Source organism: Stegodyphus dumicola, chromosome 9, assembly GCF_044657685.1.
Source record: "Stegodyphus dumicola isolate Sdum_Otavi_A_Nest chromosome 9, ASM4465768v1".
In the NCBI taxonomy this organism is placed as follows: domain Eukaryota; kingdom Metazoa; phylum Arthropoda; class Arachnida; order Araneae; family Eresidae; genus Stegodyphus; species Stegodyphus dumicola.
Genome location: NC_140776.1, coordinates 182692891 through 182713640, shown reverse-complemented (window position 1 = coordinate 182713640; position 20750 = coordinate 182692891). Strand labels below are relative to the sequence as shown.

The 20750-nt window shown below is 32.8% G+C and overlaps 1 protein-coding gene across 4 annotated transcripts in view; it reads left to right on the top strand.

Moving 5' to 3' along the window:
- LOC118187135 (hormone receptor 4-like) overlaps positions 1-20750 on the top strand; it is a 310713-nt gene that overhangs the window by 212796 nt on the left and 77167 nt on the right. The window contains exon 1 of one of the 4 annotated variants that reach the window (XM_085824436.1): positions 7774-8017. The exons of the other annotated variants lie outside the window; for them this stretch is intronic. The gene's annotated coding sequence lies outside the window, so the exon portion shown is untranslated. Of the gene's footprint in view, positions 1-7773; positions 8018-20750 lie in introns of those variants that run through there. 4 annotated transcript variants of the gene reach the window in all.

Here is a 20750-nt window from a genome sequence, read left to right as displayed (position 1 = left end):
CTCTTGACATTTGCAGACGTATCGTAGTTTTATCAGCTCGGCGTACTACATACGTACCTTTTTTAAATAAAGGTCAGTCTTAGTGCTAGGCATTTGTATACTAATTCAAAGTTATCTTTTAGTTAGTCGTTTTTATATTCTTACGTTCAGACCACAAGTGGTTGGTCTCTGTATTCCGAAGTTCGGAAAATACCTGTAAAGTATTGAAAATAAAGGGTTTCGTATACCCTTCCTGCTTTTGTCGTCTACTTCACACCTTCTTGAACATAGCTTGAGTAAGCTCCCTGTTCCTATTCAGGATCATTCATGTTTCCAAAGCAAATCAAGAGAAACACAAGTCCTGACAGTGTTTCTGTTAAAGCTTTATATAGACGTACCCAGAGAACATTGTTTCTCATACCTTAAAAGTCAAGTTGAATTTTCTAAATGATATATCTTAATTTGCACGATTGTGTAGAACGAAATAAATTACTCTTGCGTTTATTAGTTTATTTTCCTTTTATAGCACCTGGCTTGGTGCCAGCCAGTTCTATCAAGAGTTCGCTTTTTTTTTATCGCATTGTCTTGTCGGCTCGTCTGAGACGTTTTTAAGTGTCATAATTACATGTGAAGCGTTCGCCAGATCTTGTACTTTCACAAACACGTGCGGATCTAACACTTGCCTGATCGTTTAAATGGATGGAAGTATTTATAATTTTAGGTCAAAAGTTGTTAATAGGTCATTACGTTTTTATTTTGCCTTCCAAGAATTTCGTCCGATATCGCTTCAGATCACCGTTTACGGCTGTCTTGGGTTTAAAAAGAAATTAATGAATTAATAGTTTCCCTTTAAGTAGATGAATGCGTTGTAGAATTTTAATTAATAAAACGTCGATGTTTGGTTCATTAATATGAAGGTATCTTTTTTGCGGTTCAACCTGTAATTTCATTCGAATTCTTAGCTTGTCACATTCAAAAAGGTCACGTGGTTAAACTTATGTATTCACGTAGTTATTTTTTATTTTATCTTAAACATATTAAAAATTTAAAAGAAAATTTTTAGCTGTGGTAATATTGTTTGTTTATATGTACCACTAAAAATAAATTAATGGGGCTGCTAGGAATTAGTGATTTTTAAACCAAGATTGTCAAGGAGAATTTAAACGAATGAATGTCATAATTTCTATTTATAATTTCTATACTGGCACTGCTACTATTCCTTGAAATTCTGTTATTATCCTAATACAGTTTGTACATGAGGAATTCGCAATTTTACTTTTAGTCGCACAGGATCAAAAATATTACAATAGCTAAAAATTATTATTTTTTAGGTTTAGTGAATTTAACTAAAATCTTGAAATTCAAAAAGTTTTATTTTTATTTTATTTCATTTATTTTAGTTCTACTGGACTGGATACGGTTACAATTACATATAGAAATCAATTACTGTTTTATACAGAGACCGAACCAAAATTTCGCCTAATGGTAGCCAAGTTTGGCAACGTTTGGCAATTTGTCGTGAAATTTGGCGGCAAAACCATCATTAGCTTGGCGATATCTCGCCAATTTAGCAAGATAGCAATTTACCTCAATGTTAAACAGATTTGCCCCTGTAATCTAATTTTTCTGGCACAGCTTTGATTCTTTCCAGCATTTCATGTTACCTTTTACAAAAAATACCACAATTTCACATATGATTTTGCTAAAATCATTTACATATATAGAAAATTCGTAACAATATAAAAAAAATTGAACGCTTTTTGAAACACCCTCAGAACTGGGCAAATAATGTTAGAAATTCCACAAACGTGTTTAGAAAGGGTGTTTTTTTTTCTAATTTCTATCGGAATGACAAAAATTTTGCGATCATTTGTTTGATCGTTAAACGAAGATGTGTGAGGAAAATATCAACATTAATGTATTGTCATTGCAAATATGTCTGTGTGAAAAATTTCAAGAAAATTATAGAAGGAAGATTATCTATATTGATAGAAGGAAGTCAGAAATTGATTTCAAGGTTTGATTGAAATAAACAAAAAGGCAAACAAACAGGGAAACTAAGTAAAACAAAACGTGTGAAAAATGTACGTTTGTAAAAACAGGGAATGAATCTGCAGCAATATAACATTTTTCATGTTTTTTACATACTGAACTAAATATGAGCTAGAATAAGTAAATTTCAAGTTATATACATACAAAATAAATTAGCAGAACAAGTTTAGATCTTACTTAGTAATGGTTCTTACTCCGAAGCACCTAATAATATTTGCAACACGTTCTACCTACACTTCAGTCATAATGAGATAACTGCATACGGGTTCGTGTGACTGCAGTACTTTTGCTAGGGGCATTTTAAATCTGTTGATCTTGAATTTCTTTCGAGATGTAAATGGTAGGGAATGAAGAAACGTATTAGGCAAATAGGTGTTGTATACTTTTCCTAAAACATAATCCTATGCAATCGTGTTTCACTGCGATCTTTTAGCATAAATTGCTACAATTCGCCCATGAAATAGTTGTACAGTGCTTGTGAAATATTTGTACTAATTTTGTAAACTTGTCAAACGGCAATTTAAAATCTGTCAAAGAATTTGTCGCATGTCTATCAAAATAAACTAGAAAAATATGACCTTGAGGTGAAAGGGAGATATGGCTGCAGTTCCACCTCCAATTTTGATGGAGAGCACAAGGGGGAAAGGGTCCAAGGGTGTCTCTTCCCTTCCACCAAACCATACGAGAGAACTTTCGGCTCGCCGCATATTTAGAGTGCCGCTATAGAGTGCTGGCAGTTACGTAAATTGCTAGAATTAGAATATATTGGTAAATTTCCAATATCTAAACCTCCGCAAACGAGTTGGCTTGGATCCATTGTGAGATTTATGTTTATAAGAGACCCCTTAAATTTGCAGTGGCTCTTTTCCTGATATCTAGAATGATTTTCGGGATAACGATGTCTAAACAGGAAAATTTGATGACACATTCTATGCCAGTCGCTATAGTCTATTACCTCAAAACTGGCGCTTCAAGGTCTATATAACCCTCCCTCATTTATGACTGTAACGCATATTGTCATTCCCGTGTAGCGCTTTCTCCTCCGTTTCATTTTAGACTGCAGTTTGAGTCAGACTTCCTTCTTGCGCTTTTCTCGGTGCGAAACGTGCTAAATGGAAATGAAGTGTATGTGCGGGAGGGGGGGTTCAACATCTTTTGCGGCTGTCGTTACCAGGGTTACAAAAATGTCGTAAGGCTTAAATAACCTTGAATTGCCCATTCTAAAGTAAGAAACTGTAATATTGCTTTGGTGTGACTAAAATCTAAGGTAGATTGTGGAAACTTTACAACTTACTTTAATTACTGTAGACCAGGGTTTTTCAACCTTTCTTTTTCCCAAAACATCCTTTTCACCATCTCTAAAGACTCACCCCCCCTTTCCCGTCCTTTCCAAAATTTGAAAAATACGTACACATTTATTTAAATTTAAATTATTTTTAAAATTTGTTTTGTAAATTAAACAAAAAAAATACATGAAAGTGTTGCTAAACACTAAACCTTGAATAAAATAACTTTTTTATATTAATAATTGAGAACTGAATATTTAACGGGTAAATAAAATGCTGACCGCATCCCCTTCTGAGGCTATGAAATCCCTCCCCCCCCCCGGCTGATAACCCCTGCTATAGCCTTGTCGTTTCCGTTGGAAATGAGTTGGTAGAAAAACTGGATTTAATGAAGCATTTTTCCCCGAAACTTAAGCTAAAAATAACGCAGAACATTTTAAGATCATCTCCTGGTATTTTCCGCTGTTTTTGAATAAATATTCATGTCGTATATCATAAATAAATAATTTCTCAATCACTATATCGCGAATTATCAGAGATGTGTCTCAAAATTTGCGAATTTAAATATGTATTTTATGCTATTTATAAAGAATCTGTAACCCGTGTATCATAGAATCATTAATTTGTTAGAGATACGTTGTACGAAATTCTCAACATTGTGATATTTAATCTATTATTTAGGCTTGTTTCCGGGAAAAAAGAAAAGAACTCATCATGTTTATGATCTCAAGATTATAGTTTTATCTGGCTTTTATTGTTTATCATCTTGTTAGTAGATTTTTCAAACTGTTCTATCATAAAAACGAAAATTCTAGTAGCTTCATTATTTTCCATTCAGCTTTATTATTTAGTCCAAAGGGGCTTTGTTCCTCAAGGACTATTGTTTTCGTTTTGCGATTTAGCGTCGTTTTACTACAAACGGCGAATCACTTTTCAAACTGTTACCACAAAGTATTATCGCCCTGTGTTATATTTAAAGAAATTAAATAATGAAAAATCTGCATAAATGTATGTATACTTCTCTCATTGTGATAAAACAACGGTACATAGAGCCATCGAATTTTGAATGACGTAATCCTCCTACGAATATGGGCATGTGGAAACCCAAATTTCAAATTTGGAATTTATATTATTATCGATTTCCTATTTTGTAAATCTTTTACGAATTGTTGATTAACTTTTGATTTGATTTCAAAGCGAGCAATGGCAACGTTGTACAGAAAAAAAACATTTTTATCTCCAGCGCGTGAGTCTGTATCGGAGATTATAAAGATATGCTTATTTTAAAACTATTTTGCGATATTGCTGTTGAACTGAATTTTATGGTTTAAGTGCGAAGAACGTGATATTTAATAAATAAATGTAATCTGAAAGATTTCAGATTTTAAATTACGTCCAAAGGAGCATTTTTTTTAAGTTTTATGTGTTATCTTTATTTATTAAATATCATGTTTTTACGTACTCAAACTATAAAATTCAGTTCAACAGCAATACCGCAAATTAATTTTTAAATGACCATATCTTTAGAATTTACGATACAGAGAATCGTGAGCTTTAGATTTTTTTTAACAGTGTTGCCATTGCTCGCTTTGAAATAGTTTAGTTTTTTAATCAAAAATTCTTTGAAGTATTATAAAATATGAAATCGATAATAAAACAAGTTTCAAATTCAAATTAGGGTTTTCACATGCCCATATCTATGGGAGATTACGTTATTCAAATTTTGATGGCTTTAGGTACCGTTGTTTTATCACAATGCGAAAAACATACATACATTTATGCAGATTCTTCATTCTTTTATTTCTTTAAATATAAGGCAGGGCGATAATATATGGTGGCAACGATTTGAAAAGTGATACAGCCTTTTAAAGTTTTCGACGCAAAATGCCAGAACGAAATTAATAGTCTTTCAGGGCAAATTGCCACTTTGGAGCTAAAATAAAAATAAAAAAGAGAGAGAGAGAAAGGATAATAAACGGATGACCGTTGTAACTGAAATAGAGGGAGTTGTATGTCGTTTGATTCAACGAAAGCTCCCAGAATAGCTCTCAATTGCGAAATTTCTCAATGAATTACCGGTTTTAGAACCCTTTCAATATCGCTAGTTTCGCCAATCAGTATTCCGTTACATTTTATTTTGAGATTCAGTACCTGTTAACTGGAAAGTGAAAGAATGATCAGATAATTTCGAAAAAGTTCGATTTCCTTGTCCGAGTTCATAGTGCGAGGGCATCATTTTCCTCTTCTCGGATAAGAATTCTCCCTTTCTCTTTTGACTATCTCCATCTTCCTTGTTGCCAGAGCAGCGCCATCCAGCGGCGTCATTGTAAAACAAAAGTATTATGGTTCGTGGAGGTCAACAACCGCTGACTGAGTCTCCGAGATAAAATCGATGGGTTGCTAACTTTGCTTTTTATCGCCCATTTGGGGATAACTTTTAATCTCGCTTTTGAGAAATGTAGGCTGGTTATTGACCTCGGGTTGAATGAGACGACGAAGCGATTTTTAGGGGGAGGGGGAGACATTAGCAGCACGTGGAAGTCGCTTAATAAGGTGGTTTCATTTGTCTTCACATGTCGCATTGCTGCTTAAGGATGCAAAGTAGGTTAAATTTACACATCAAAGTAGCATTTGCATTCTATAATGTGCTGACAAATACTGGCAAATTCAAAAAATAAAATTAAAAATATATTTCAGGAATCCGATTTCTGTTTTTTTCCTGTATCGTAGGACGTGTATTTATTATATAATGTATCAGAATGATTTTTTGTAAACATTTCGAAAGAAATTTCTTGAAAATGTTTATTGTTTTTAATACGGATGTTTGGTGTCCTGCAAAAGTATTGCAAACTTCATGCTCACATTCAATCTAGTGATATAAATGCACAGCTATGCCTTGAACCGTTCAGTTTTTTTTTTTTTTTTTTTGTTAAATGAGAGAACAAATGTCATGATCAAATCCTAGCATTATTTTACAATGAAATAATATCGGAGGAAGATCTGATTCTGTCATTTGAATTTGCCATTTTGAATAGCTCATCTTAAATAGGACATTTTACTTTCTCTGTCTTTAAATTTCTGGAGAACTAAACCTTAAGCTTAAATCCTACCTGCTTCGCTTAAACTTATCAGGTGTTTTAAATCCAAATCTGCACATCGAGGTCAGATTGCTGCTCTTCCCCAATTTTAAGGCTTTTATACTTGTTAACATTAAATACTTTTAAATTTCCAGAGAGATAGCAATAATTGTTTTATGTCATAAAATTATTTTTGTACGCCAAAAGTAACCTTTTTCTGATTTTGTAGTTGATTTTTAAATATATTGTAGTTAGATGTATCGAAATTAATATATATTTGATTTTTTGTTTACATCATTGTTTAAGGGGATATAAACACGGTCACTAAAGAATGTTGATATTTTCAGTGTATTACTTACATTACTTGGTATACTAACCTAATTTTTAATAAAAAAACTTTACTTTAGAACTGGTCGACAGAACTTCGTCGAAGGTAGGGTAAGTGAAAAGCAAGTTTCGGGTAAAAAATGAGAAAAAATAACGCATAATTGAATTAAAAATTATGTGATAAAAGTATTTATGAGTAGTATTCTCAGGCGTTCAATTTTGTGGGCATAACTTTGCTTGCCAAAGTAGCTTTATTTATGTTAATTAACTGTAATATTATTTCTAATTTCTTTTAAAACGATTTATGTCACAGTTTCAGAACATTATCAGGTAAATTTATTCATTAAATTTGTAAAATGTTAATATTTTTGGAAATAGATCAATTAAAAATAAAGAAGTAAAATGATTGCACCAAAATGGGTGGTGAATGGGATAAATTAGGTCGAATTTGTTATTATTTCATAAAAATTAACAGCACGTACCATTTATGGAAAATTCTTTTATGCAAAGAAAGCGGAAACTCATATAAGGAGATTAAAGTTTTAACGTTTGATTGTTACATCACTATGCCGACTGACAAAAGAAATTTGTTTACACTGAGCAGTTTCGAATGTAAATATAAATATTTTTTTTAAATTTAAGTCATCATTCCATTCTTGAGACTCTTTTTGTAATTTTTTAAAGGAAATATAATATTTAATCCTTCAAAATTATAACTAAAAAGATAATTAATTGCTTTACAGCAAAAGAATTGTTCCAAAGTCCAGACGTAAAAATGTTCGTCATAGTGAAAGCTTTTTTTTTTTTTTTCGGAGGATCAAAAACTGCGTGACTCGGATGTTCATTGAAAGTCGAGGGATGGCTTATAAAAGAGATTTCATCCTCAGACAAATCGATGAAAATACAGTATCAGGCTAAAAGTGGCTACCAAAATCATTAAGGTATTGGCGTCCACTTGGCGACGTTGGCGCGATCGCGTTTCGCGTCAAGCACGCTGTTTACGGTAACCCTGTTTTGGGAAAAGATTCACGTTTTTGGGTCTGCCATTCCCATCTAACGGTGCACTAACCCGCATGGCTGGAAAGCAGAACTAAACAAAAAACATTACAGACTCGTTTTCTGGTGTGGCTACCTCTTTCTTCGTGGATGCTTCTGATCCGCCGGATTAGGGATGCGGATAAATTACTGGTCAGTTCGGATAGCGGAGAAGTCAGTGCCAGGATTCGAGGGGAAGGTGGCCCTAGTGCCTCGCCCTATAGCTGCAGGGTTACGGCTAAGGATGCAGTTTTTTACCAGGTCAGTGTTCTCGTGTTACTGCCCGAGTAACGGAAAAAGTGATTCGCTCATCCACAATGAGCACGAAATAATCTATCGCAGCGCTTCGATGATTTTGCTATTTTAACCACCCTTCAAGCATGAGATTACAGTTATCATTTAATGTGTGTTTTATACTAAACATGTATTTCATTTTCTTGCATGATTTTTGATTCATCTCCGAACTCCATTAAAAGTGCTTTATCTTCTTTCCTCTTTGTGGCCAAATAATGGCAAAGTGGCAAAATTTCATCAGTAATATCTGTGACCTAAACAAATTAAATCTGAGAATACCATAGGGGGGGAGTTATTTTTGGTTCTGAACTTAACTATATGAATTTTTGCATGAATTGTTAATTATTTTACATGCCAGTATGTAGTGCTATTGTTCTTTGCTCTGTCAGAAATTATTTGCAAGATTTGTTCAACGGAAACATTAACATAAACAAACTTAAGTCAGAAAATGTAACGGTCTGGTTATTTTTCTTTTTACATGTTATTATCCGAATGCGTGTGTTTTTTCATTAATTTGTGAACTGCTGCATCACCAAAAATATTTCGCATTTATGACAAATTATTCTAAATAGTCATATGCGCTTACGATTTATGTTTAAGTGAAATAAAAAAAATAATGGAAGTATTTGTTTTGAAAATATATACTGCGCAGAAGGTATATAATAAATGAATTCTTTTCTATGCATGCTGTATAACTTAAAAGTAATTAAAAGAATGAGAATTAGGAAGAAAAGTGACCTTAGTTTGGTGTATATTATGCGTATATCGATTTCGCAGGTGATAAGACACAGGCCCCTCAGGAGCAAAAAATGTTTTGTAAATTTTTTTTCCCAAACGTTTTTTGCTGTTGAAGAAGAGGGACCTGTGTTTGATGGCCTTCGAAATCTATAGCGTTTTATACAAAATCAAGGCCAGACTGAAGTTGCTTTTTTGCCTAGTATTAAATTTTGCTATGTCCTTATTCTCTTCCAATTTAATTAAATCATGTTTCAAATCTAGCTTTCTAAGCAATATTTGTAAAGCAGTTTTCTGATTATATAATGGTAATAATGTACGTTCCATAGAAATAAGTCTTATTGTGTTTGCTGATAAATATTATATTTAGAGAAAGTGATAATACTGCCTAATTAAACGTTTTAAATTATCTAATTAAACATTTTATGCAAATTGTAGCTTTTACGTTTAATTGCTATCTTTTTATATCTAGTGGTAATATTTTCTTTAGGATTTTACTATTATTTATGAAATTATTTTTTCTTATCTTTTTCATGCAGTATAATTCTAAAATTGTAAAATACTATTATTACTTCTTTTTCTTTTTGTTCTTCACTTCATTTGGGGTCATTTTGGGATGGGGAGGGAAGAGCAAGTGTAACTCAAAAATTGTTGTTTGATGCTAGTGTAGATGAAGAAAAGATAACAGCAATCTACTGCTTTAAGTGACAGTTACTAGAATAAATTGCACTATTGTGTAGTTATCACGAAAGTTTCTAATCTTTATCTGTTGATTACACGTGGTGTGCTCAGTAGTGTGACTGATTCTTTCCTTTTAGTTCGATCTTTAACGCTCATTTTGATGGTAGGTTAACTTTTAAAATTATTTCACATCTAAATTACTTGATGTTTCTCTTCTGTCCACTTAACAATTTATTAAATTTTAGTCAGCAGTCGTTCGTCTCGCTTTAAGTTTAATTTTATTTGCTTATCATTTAACTTAAAAGATTTGCGTAAATTCACTGAGAAATGGATAGGTGAGCAATGAATACTTTTAAGATTTTCGTTTATTAGAAAATTAATTGTACGTCGCGCCGAGTGTGGTTGGCCATGACACCACCAAGGCATGCTAAGAAAGCGGATGAAATACCTTATATACTCCCTTTTAAAGGGTGACTAGGGATTAGAGGATCCAGTCACCAAATCCTGGTGGTGGAGAATCATCATCCACCAATTTTTTTTTTTTTAGTTCGGGCGCCACTGTAGAGACATTAGGTATTTTTTCAAGGCAGGAGAGATGAAAAATGAGCAGTGCCCTCACCGTGACTCGAACCACGGACCTATCGAATACGCGCCGAGTATGCTGACCATTACATCACGAAGGCATGCTAAGAAGGCGGGAGAAATACCTTATGTAACTATAGCCAAAAAAATTAGCTTTTAGAATTTACATTAGGATCTGGTGACACGAATAATATTGTAAGAGCTTAATTTTTATAAAATCAGTACGCGTAAATTTTTTACAGATTTATATTCTTTTGCTTATTACATAATATTACGTAATGGTTTTTAGCTTCAGAAATTTGTTCCAAGACTTCATAAACATTCCATGACTTTTTGCAGAAATATATGTAAAAGGTCTGTGAGCAGTAGGTAGATTACCTGCAGAGTCAATAAAATTTGTGAATTTTCATTAATAAATTTTATTTTAGGTTTGTGTATTCCAAAGTATTTAAAAATATTATCTCGCAATGTTAATTCTTTTCTTCGTCTAAACAATCGATGGATCTGCGATTGTTACTCCGTTTCTAATCATCTTTAGCCCAAAAGGGCTATTAATTTCGCTTTAGCATTTTGCGTTGTTTCAGTGTAAACGGCGAATATTGTTTGTTGCCACCAAATATTAGAGCTCGCATTATATTTATATTTAAAGAAATTAAATAATGAAGAATCTGCGTGAATGTATGTATGTTTCTCGCACTATGACAAAATAACTGTACCTGGAGACATTAAATTTTGAATAACGTCGTAGTGCTCCACTCAGGCATCTAGAAGCCGATATTTGGAATTCGGAATTTGTTTTATTATCTATTTCATATTTTGTAAAACTTCAACGAATTTTTGAATAAAAAATCCAATGATTTGAAAGCGAGCGATGGCAACACTTTATTAAAAAAAATTTTAATATCTAGAAACTGGGTATTGGAAATTCTAAAGATATGCTTTTTTAAAATTATTTTGTGATAGTGTTGCTGAATTGAATTTTATGTTTTAAGTGCGAAGAACATGATATTTAATAAATAAAGATAACACACAAAACGTTATTAAAATTATTTTTATTTATTATTTTATTATTTTTTTTTACAATTTTTAAAATTTTATTTTTATTCGTCATTCTTAATGGCTAAATCGCGAAGAATATTTTTTCTCCTGGAAGAACAACAGTTAAAGTATATACAGCATTTCTGTAGACCAACGTAAATCTAAATACTAGTTAGCATTTCTTTGATTAAAAAATTCAGTAAATTCTTCGTAGGTATATATGTGAAAGGTTTTGGAACTAGTTGCATTTTACTCAATATGAAATTTGTATTTTGAAACTCTCGAGTATTAGATATTAGACTTTTTGGAACTTTGTTTAAGAAATTATATACTTTTTCTAGCCAATAATGTTAATCAGCATTTTGCAAGTAATATTTGTTAATATGTACTACAGAGTGCCTACATCTGCTGCTTACTGTATCTAATAGCCCCCAGACTGTACGAACTGTGATTCAGTCATATAACGTTACGGTTAAGGTGGCTTTCTTTTATAATGAGTTAGTTCTACGAAAGCCACAGACATAGACATGCTTACTAAGTTTGTAAGACGGCTTTCATTTACAATGAGTTAGTTCTACGACAACCATAGACATCGTCTTCCGTACTGTGCTTACAAGTTGGCTTTCGTTTATGATGAATTCGTTCTGTGAAAGTCGTAGACATAGATTTGCGTACTAACTAAGTTTGTAAGAAAGATTTCTTTTATAATGATTTAGTTCTACGAAACCCATTGACATAGACTTTCTTTACTAAGTTTGTAAGATGGCTTTCTTTTATGATGAGTTAGTTCTGCGAAAGCCACAGACATTAGAGCTGCCTTACTGAGTTTGTAAGATGGCTTTCTTTTTATAGTGAGTTTGTTCTACCAAAGCCGTTGACATGCTTACTAAGTTTGTAAGAGATGGCTTTCGTTTATGATTAGTTGTACGAAAGCCATGGACATAGACTTGCTTACTGTGTTTCTAAGATGGCTTTCTTTTATAATGAGTTCGTTCTGCGAAAGCCGTTGACATGCTTACTAAGTTTGTAAGAGATGGCTTTCGTTTATGTTTAGTTGTACGAAAGCCATGGACATAGACTTGCTTACTGTGTTTCTAAGATGGCTTTCTTTTATAATGAGTTCGTTCTGCGAAAGCCGTAGACATAGACTTGCCTACTAAGTTTGCAAGAAAGATTTCTTTTATAATGATTTAGTTCTACGAAACCCATTGACATAGACTTGCTTTACTATGTTTGTAAGATGGCTTTCTTTTATGATGAGTTAGTTCTGCGAAAGCCAGAGACATATAGAGCTGCCTTACTGAGTTTGTAAGATGGCTTTCTTTTTATAGTGAGTTTTTTCTACCAAAGCCGTTGACATGCTTACTAAGTTTGTGTGAGATGTCTGTCGTTTATAATTAGTTGTACGAAAGCCATGGACATAGACTTGCTTACTGTGTTTGTAAGATGGCTTTCTTTTATAATGAGTTCGTTCTGCGATAGCCGTAGACATAGACTTGCCTACTAAGTTTGCAAGAAGGATTTCTTTTATAGTGAGTTAGTTCTACGAAAGCTGTTGACGCAAACTTGATTTACAAAGTTTGTAAGATGGCTTTCATTAATAATGAGTTAGTTCTACGAAAGCCGTAAATATAGACTTGCGTATTAAATTTGTAACAGCTCATTGTAAAAATTTGTTAAGTGTTCTTTTTGACACGACTGGTGATTTTTTGAGTTGTTCTCTAATTATTCAAAACGCTTAATAAGCTGTTCTTTTGATTACGCCTTCTCGCATAAGAAGTTCTTAACCCTAACATTTATTAACGGGGTTCTGTGCTACCAACAGTTAAAGCAAAGTCTCAGCGTGAATGAAAAGAAGTAACAACAAGTTTTTTTTTTTTTTTTTTTTTAGAATTGGAGAAGCATTTTCCTTGTACTTGGGGTGATTGTGATGCTTTGGGGCAATGATTGGGCAGACGCCAAGAAGACAGCATTCAGCGGCATTATTTTATTATCTGGAAGTTATAAATATGTTTCATTATCGTTTTGACATGTGACCAGCATATGTAATGAAATCCCACTCGCTGGAGAACAACAGCGCCCTCACTGTTTCATTTCTAATCCAAGGAAAACGATTCACTCACGATCAAGTAATTTTTCAGATTAAAATTGAATTTTTCAGCATAAAATCAGATGAAAACAACTATATAGTGCGCTTACAAGTGCTCTAGTCGCAGAAAAAATAAATATTAGAATCATATAATTGTTTCATTTACAGACGTATTATTAATACGAAGCATGAAACGAAACGTGTATTCTTTGAAATTATCCTTCTATTTTTTTTTTTCCAACATTAAATCGGTTTTCTCTCAAATATAAAAATATCGCGCAATTATATCCTGACCTTTTTCTACTCAAACATGAAAATCATAGTTGTTAGGTAAACAGGTGAAGAATTTAAAATGAGCAAATTTTTTCTCCTAATTTGAATTATAATTTTTTCTCCTCTCTAGATTTTAAAAAATAAGTACATTTTGAAGAATAGGGATCTGTATTTGAACGCTTTCGAAACTTATATATTTGTTTCAAAATTTACGTCAATCTAAAGTGTTTTTATTACTTAATGAAATTTTGTTTTGGAGTGCTTTTCTTCGAATTAGGCAACGAGAAAAATGTCTGAAGATGACCGTGGAATAAATCAACATTGAATGCAAAATGTTAATAAAACCAAATATAACGACTTTTCAAATACTCTGCAACCTCGGATTACGATTGCCTAATTTCACGAACAGTTCGGTTTATAACCAAGTTATCGAATGACGATCGGTGACTCGAATTACGAACACTCTAGTCGGTGACATATGATTTTCGAAGGTTTTTTTGAGATGAGCTTAGGCCATATAATTAACACTCTGGACTTTCTGGACATCATGTTGAGACATCATGTATATTTTTCATTGTTTAACTCTTAGTAACAAAACCTGTAGCAAGTGACTTGCAGGATCATGACTACAAGCCTGCAGCAAGGGACTTGCAGGATCATGACTACAAGGCCTGCAGCAAGTGACTTGCAGGATCATGACTTCAATCAAGTGACTTGCATGATCATGAATACAAGCCTGCAGCAAGTGACTTGCATGATCATGACTACAATGCCTGCAGCAAGTGATTTGCAGGATCATGGCTACAAGGCCTGCAGCAAGTGATTTGCAGGATCGTGACTTCAAGCCTGCAGCAAGTGACTTGCAGGATCATGAATACAAGCCTGCAGCAAGTGCAGCAGGTGACTCCCAGGACATTCGGCCTGGAAGAAATTAGTGTCAGATTGGCTTGCAGGCAGAGACTTTGAGCACTTAGTACTTTTATGCTGGTCTATGATATATATGCTATTATAGAAAACCATGAAAATATACAGAAGTTGCTAGAGGAGCAATAAAATAAGAGCGAGCAAGTTCAGAAGCAGCAACAGAAAGCCATTGTGGAAGAAATTTCTTTTGAAGATGATTTGTGGAAAATGGTGGTAAACTGTAACTTTTTCAGGTAACGATAGCACTCTGATAAAGCATTTGAAGTTACACCATAAGCATTATACAACGACAGTGCCATGTTTTGTTGTAGAAACATTTTAAAATGTAGGCAACAAACGAGGAAAGACTGAATAAAATGGAGGCCCAGTGAGTCTCGAGTAGAGTCGAATGATGCTAAGATTCAGTCAAAAGATAAAATAAGAAGACAGTTTGTTAAAGACAGTTTTTATTGGAAAGGGACTACTGAATAATACATCTTCTCTTTCTCTTCTTCTTCATTTCCATTTCCGCTGACTACTGCCCTTTGTACAGGCATACTAAAATTAAGTTTACTTTCAGCTATTTGATGCTGAAGTTACGTTTTTATTTACTACGTTTTTATTTACTTCAGCTATTTGATGCTGTTTGCTGCTGTCCATTGTACAGGCACGTCATCTACTTAATCTATTTGATGCTGCATTTATTTTTTTTTATCTTAAACGTAGTGATTTCTATTAATGTTCTGTTACAAACTTGTGTGCAAAACAGTGTTGTGAAGTTTATAAGCAATCGTCTGTGATTCAGAGACGAATTAATTCATTTTACATGAATTCCAACGGAAAAAATTGTTTCGGTTTACGATCATTTTGGTTGAGGAGCAGCCTTCAGGAACGAATTAAATTCGTGAACCGATGTTTTATTGCAGTTAACTTTATGCTGCAATTAGAGATGCATTTTCCTAATATTGAAGATAAAAATTTCGGTCATCTTCGAATGGCAACATCATTCATTAATATCGAACGCAGTTTTGTGGAAAGTGAAAACAATACCCATCGAGGTGCTAATATATAAATAGAGTTAGTTGAGAAGTTGAGAGTTCGGTTGAGAAAAAAACGAAATTTCGAGTAACTCTTATTTAAATCACAGCTGTTGTAGAGAAAAGTGGGATTCCACTTTTCTCTACAACAGCTGGCTACGCTACAACTGGCTACGCTACAATTCCCTTCCCTTTCCCTCATAATTCCCGTTGCTCACTGGTACAAAATAACGCCCCCTCCCTGAAAAAAAAATTACATTTATGTTCTGTTTTTTTAGTTATTAATTAATAAAAAAATTACCTGCATCTATTTGTTTTCTTCGCGTTTAAACCAGCGCGTCTTGACAAAAGCTATAGAGCAAGAAATTATTCTTAAGAAGGGATGAAATGTTTGTGGAAGTTCCTTTTTTCCTTGAAATCTGTTCGACAGTCTTCTGTTCTGACGTCGTTTTAATTCCTATGTAACTGTATAGAGCTAGAAATTAATTTTCTTTTAGAAACTGTATAATTAAGATATTTTTAGGCAAATAATTTTGCTTTAGATTCAAATATTTGAGTGTGGATATCATAGGCGTCTTCTTGAGTAGGTAAGGGGAAAATGAGACACTTGGAATCGAGTAAGGAACATGTATTTGTATCGATGCATCATTTTTGAGTTGTTGCAATATTATATTATATTATCTGCTTGTGAGCCCAACAAAATTAAAAATAACTAAATAAAATTTTATTGACATGACTATTAGTCTCTAGACTTTTCCTCAGCCTCCCTCCTGAATGATTTTCACCGGATGCCATATGTTTAAAATAATGTTAAAAATAAGTAACATTGATAAGCAAAAATATATAATAAGAAATAAGAAAAATAAGAAATAACTATATAATAAAAATAAATTTAAAATAAGCAATATATAAAATAATCCAAGGAAAATAAGTAAAATTAAGCAACGTATAAAGTACAGGAAAAATTAAGCAACGTATAAAGTACAGGAAAAATTAATCAACGTATAAAGTACAGGAAAAATTAAGCAACGTATAAAATACAGGAAAAATTAAGCAACGTATAAAGTACAGGAAAAATTAAGCAACGTATAAAATACAGGAAAAATTAAGCAACGTATAAAGTACAGGAAAAATTAAGCAACGTATAAAGTACAGGAAAAGTTAAGCAACGTATAAAGGTACCAGGAACATTAGTCTAGCAACATCACTTTCAGAGTTACAGTGTTGAGCAATGTTGAGTTACAAACTACTGGAATGTAACATGAGTTAATCGGTTCGTCAATGCAGTATTGAAAAACGGCTGTGAAAGTGTAGGTACTTCCTTCCTTCACGTTTAATTGCTCTACGTTTAATTCCTTCCTTCACGTTGCTTCACGTTTAATTGCTCTATTCACTACTGCTAACATTTGCCGAAAATAGATTTTATAATGTAGTTGAAAAATCAGAAAGAAATTCATTGCGAATGTTTTAACTATATTAATTATATGTATAAAAACAGAATTGTAAATATGGAATGCATAATGTTTCTCACTTTTGCTTGAACTCAATCCCATCATTGAAATCATTAAAGCTCGTGTTTCATTAATGGAACGTATGAAAACTGAAGGTTGAACTAAAATCAATCTATTTTTTAGCAAACAATGTATTTCCCTTGTATGTACTTACATAATCACTTGTACATTATATACCTGTATTAAATTTTAACAAATTTAAATTTTAACAAACATGTATATATGTAAAAAAGCAAATTTAAAGTTAAAATAATTAAAAAAATGTGCAAACATATAAAAGATTTAATTTCTGAACTAATCTACAATATCATTTAAATTCAGATAGCGTAAGTAAATCAAGTGCAAAACCAAACCATGAAAATAAAAAACTGGGAGTTTAAATGTTATTGCTAATTAATTCACTAAAATTAATTAAAAAAATCGAACTATTGTATTAAACTATTTAAATTAATTAAACTAAATTATTTAGAGAGCGAGTTTAAAATTAGAATTAATTAAAAAGAAAACAAAACTATTAGAATTAGAAAGTTGTATTTAAAATTTATAATGAAAAGAGAAACAAACCAAATAATTAGCGCTAAAGCTGCTAACTACAAACAAAATTGTTTCATAAGAATAAATTGAATTTAAATAAATTTAATTTAAATACAAATTTAATTATATATATTCACTTATACCGTATATACTCCCCCTTTTAAAGGACACCTGGGGATCAGAGATCAGAGATCCCAATCGACAAATCCTTGCGGTGAAGAATTATCCGTCCACCACTCTTTTAATTCGGGCGCCACTTGTAGAGTCATTAGGGTTTTTGACACTGATAGACGTGAAAAAATGTGCAGTACCCTCGCTTAAAAAAAGAAAAAAAAAAAAAAAAAAAGAAAGAAAGAAAAAGAAAAAAAAAAATTACGTTTTACATAAGAAAAGTTTTTTTTACAGTGCTCCTTAAGCTGAAATTTATGCGCCCCCTACCTCCCAAAATTATTAAAAGCTTATTTATCACGATTAGAATTAGAAATTATATATCTGCACATTAAATAAAAGAATGCATTCATATGTAATATCGTGAATTTTCTCCCTCCACATTCTTCTGTTTATTAACCAACTAAAAATATTTTTCTCTTCTAATAATCACAAGAGGTCACCGAAGTTCATCCCGAGAAATGAGCGTTCTGCCCATGCGCGGCGCGTCGATAAAAATGACTTCGTAGTATTGTAGTAGTACGATCTGCGTCGCGCGTGTTTCGAAGATCCCTGTAAAAAAATTACGCTCTCCTAAAGCCGATAAAGTTTGGCTGCTTGCCAAGAGTACGAGATGGAGAGAAGGATCTGGGGATGAGGAAGGAGCGGTACTTTTCGTTCGATGCGCATCGAAGTGAAAGAGGAACTGTGGTCATTCACGAAATGTCGCTTCTAAAAGCGAACGAAACACACCGGTTTTTAAACTTATTTCAGAAAAATATTCAATTGCAATAGAATTCCAGATATCCGAAGCTGTAATTATCCGAACCATTTTAAGTCATATAATATTAAACTTATTGCCAGCTTATTTAAAAGTTTTAATGGGCGTTTTATTTTTTATTCTTTGTTTTAGCAAAACTAGGAAGGCAAAAATTAAGTGATGTTATTACATTATTAATTTAACTTCATTAAAAATAATGTATTAATTCTGTTTGGAAGGAAATGGGTTACGTATTTTGTTTTCTGCATATGAAAAGTAATTTCATTGTTTAATTTTATAGCACTAAAATCAAGATATTTATTGAATTGCTGGAAGTTATAACACTTACTTTCATAATAAATAACAATTATAAATAACAATCGTTATAAATAACAATTCGAGGGATATAACAATTAATCTCATAATAAATAACAATTTCAAAATAAATAACAATTTCAAAATAAATAGCAATTCATTTCATTGTGTTATTTCGGTTAACATATAAATGAGAATTGAACTGAATGGAAATTTATTCACTGTAGGCGGCGTTTTTGAAATAAAATTCCGTTACTTGCATTATAGTAAAGGCGTAGTTTCCAGGAAAGCCACAGGCAAGGGGAGAAAGGAACCGTAGTTATTCAGATTTTCCGAATGCACGGAACTTAATTAACACTTAATTTCATAATAAATAACAATTATAAATAACAATTGTTATAAATAACAATTCGAGGAATTAATTGTTATAATTTCATAATAAATAACAATTAATTTCAAAATAAGTAACAATTCATTTTATTGTGTTATTTCGGTTAACATATAAATGAGAATTGAACTGAATGGAAATTTATTCACTGTAGGCGGCGGTTTTGAAGTAAAATTCCGTTACTTGCATTATAGTAAAGGCGTAGTTTCCAGGAAAGCCATAGGCAAGGGGAGAAAGGAACCGTAGTTATCCAGATTTTCCGAATGCACAAATAGGTTACGGCCCCAGTTATTTCGAATATCTTATGGTCTGCTCCTCTTCGTGTTCAATAAGTCAAGCATCATTGGGCATTTTATTGAATCTCCTTGAAATAACCCTTCTGTATGGACCTAGTTGATGTTGCTAGTCTTGTAACATGCGCTATTGTAACAGGATGAATCTGATGACAAGAGTAGCGGATCCTTTCTTCTAGATTAGGGTTTCTCATACCAATGGTACAAGTACCAATTGCATGCTAAGTACATGTACCTTTTCCAATGGTAAAAGTTACTACCAATGGCACATTGTATTATTTTTGGTGGAACAGTTTTTCATAAGCCTTAAATAAATGATTAAAATGAATATAAAATGACTCTCCTTTTAGCGCTTATATTGATACACGATAGTGCATATTATAAAGTATTTTCTCCCTCCTTTCTGCATGCCTTCGGGGTGTAACGGTAGCACACTCGGCGCGTATTCCAGAGGTCCAGTTTACGGGTCATAACGAATTTCTTCCGTTTCTTGATACTGAAAAATTCTGAGTTATTTTACAGTGGCACCCGAACTAAAAGGTGGTGAATGATGATTCTCCACCACCAGGATTTGGCGGTTGGGTCCTCAATCCCCAGTCGCCTTTTAAAAGGGGGAGTATATAAGGTATTTTCTCCTTCCTCTCTGCATACCTTTGTGGTGTAACTGTAGCATATTCAGCGCATATTCGAGAGGTCCAGGTTCGTGTAACGGCGAGGAAATTGCGCATTTTTCATGTCTCCTGCTTTCTAAAGTAAATTATTATTTATTTATCTATTTTTATTGAGGAAAATCAAAGTTTTTAAGTCATTTTGCAGGTAAAAGTGAAGTCTCGGTTTTGTGGGGGAGGGGCATTTAGCGCTCCCTCGAGGAACTATAGTCTATTATTTTTAAATATGCACTTTAAGGTTTTTTCTCTAACCTTATACCATTAGCTATAATAACATGTGTTGTCTTCACCATTAAACACTTATTTTCTCCGCCCCATTTAAGACTGCAGTTCAAGTAAGATTCGTGCGTTTCTCACGAAGCGAAACATGTTAAACGGGAAGGAAGTGCCGAGAAGGACAACTATAGGGATTTAGCTATTTCCCGAAGCTGTCGTTACCATGGTTACGATGTAAGCCGGACGGTAGAAATTGACGGCGAATTGCCTATGCTGAAGTAATATACTATAGCATAGTCTGGAGCTCAGTATTTCAAAATATTTTTTCTCAAATAACGTGATATTCTAAAGTCTTCATGATTCTGGTCTTTGGGGCAATGGACCTTAAGTAAACAGCAATGTTATGATGCATTGCGAAATTATTTTAAGCTAAAAATTAGTTATATTTAATATTTTTTTTTTGAAAAATATATTGCTATATGTAATGATACCAGCTTGTTCTTGTTGTTCGTGTACCTTATAGGTTCAGT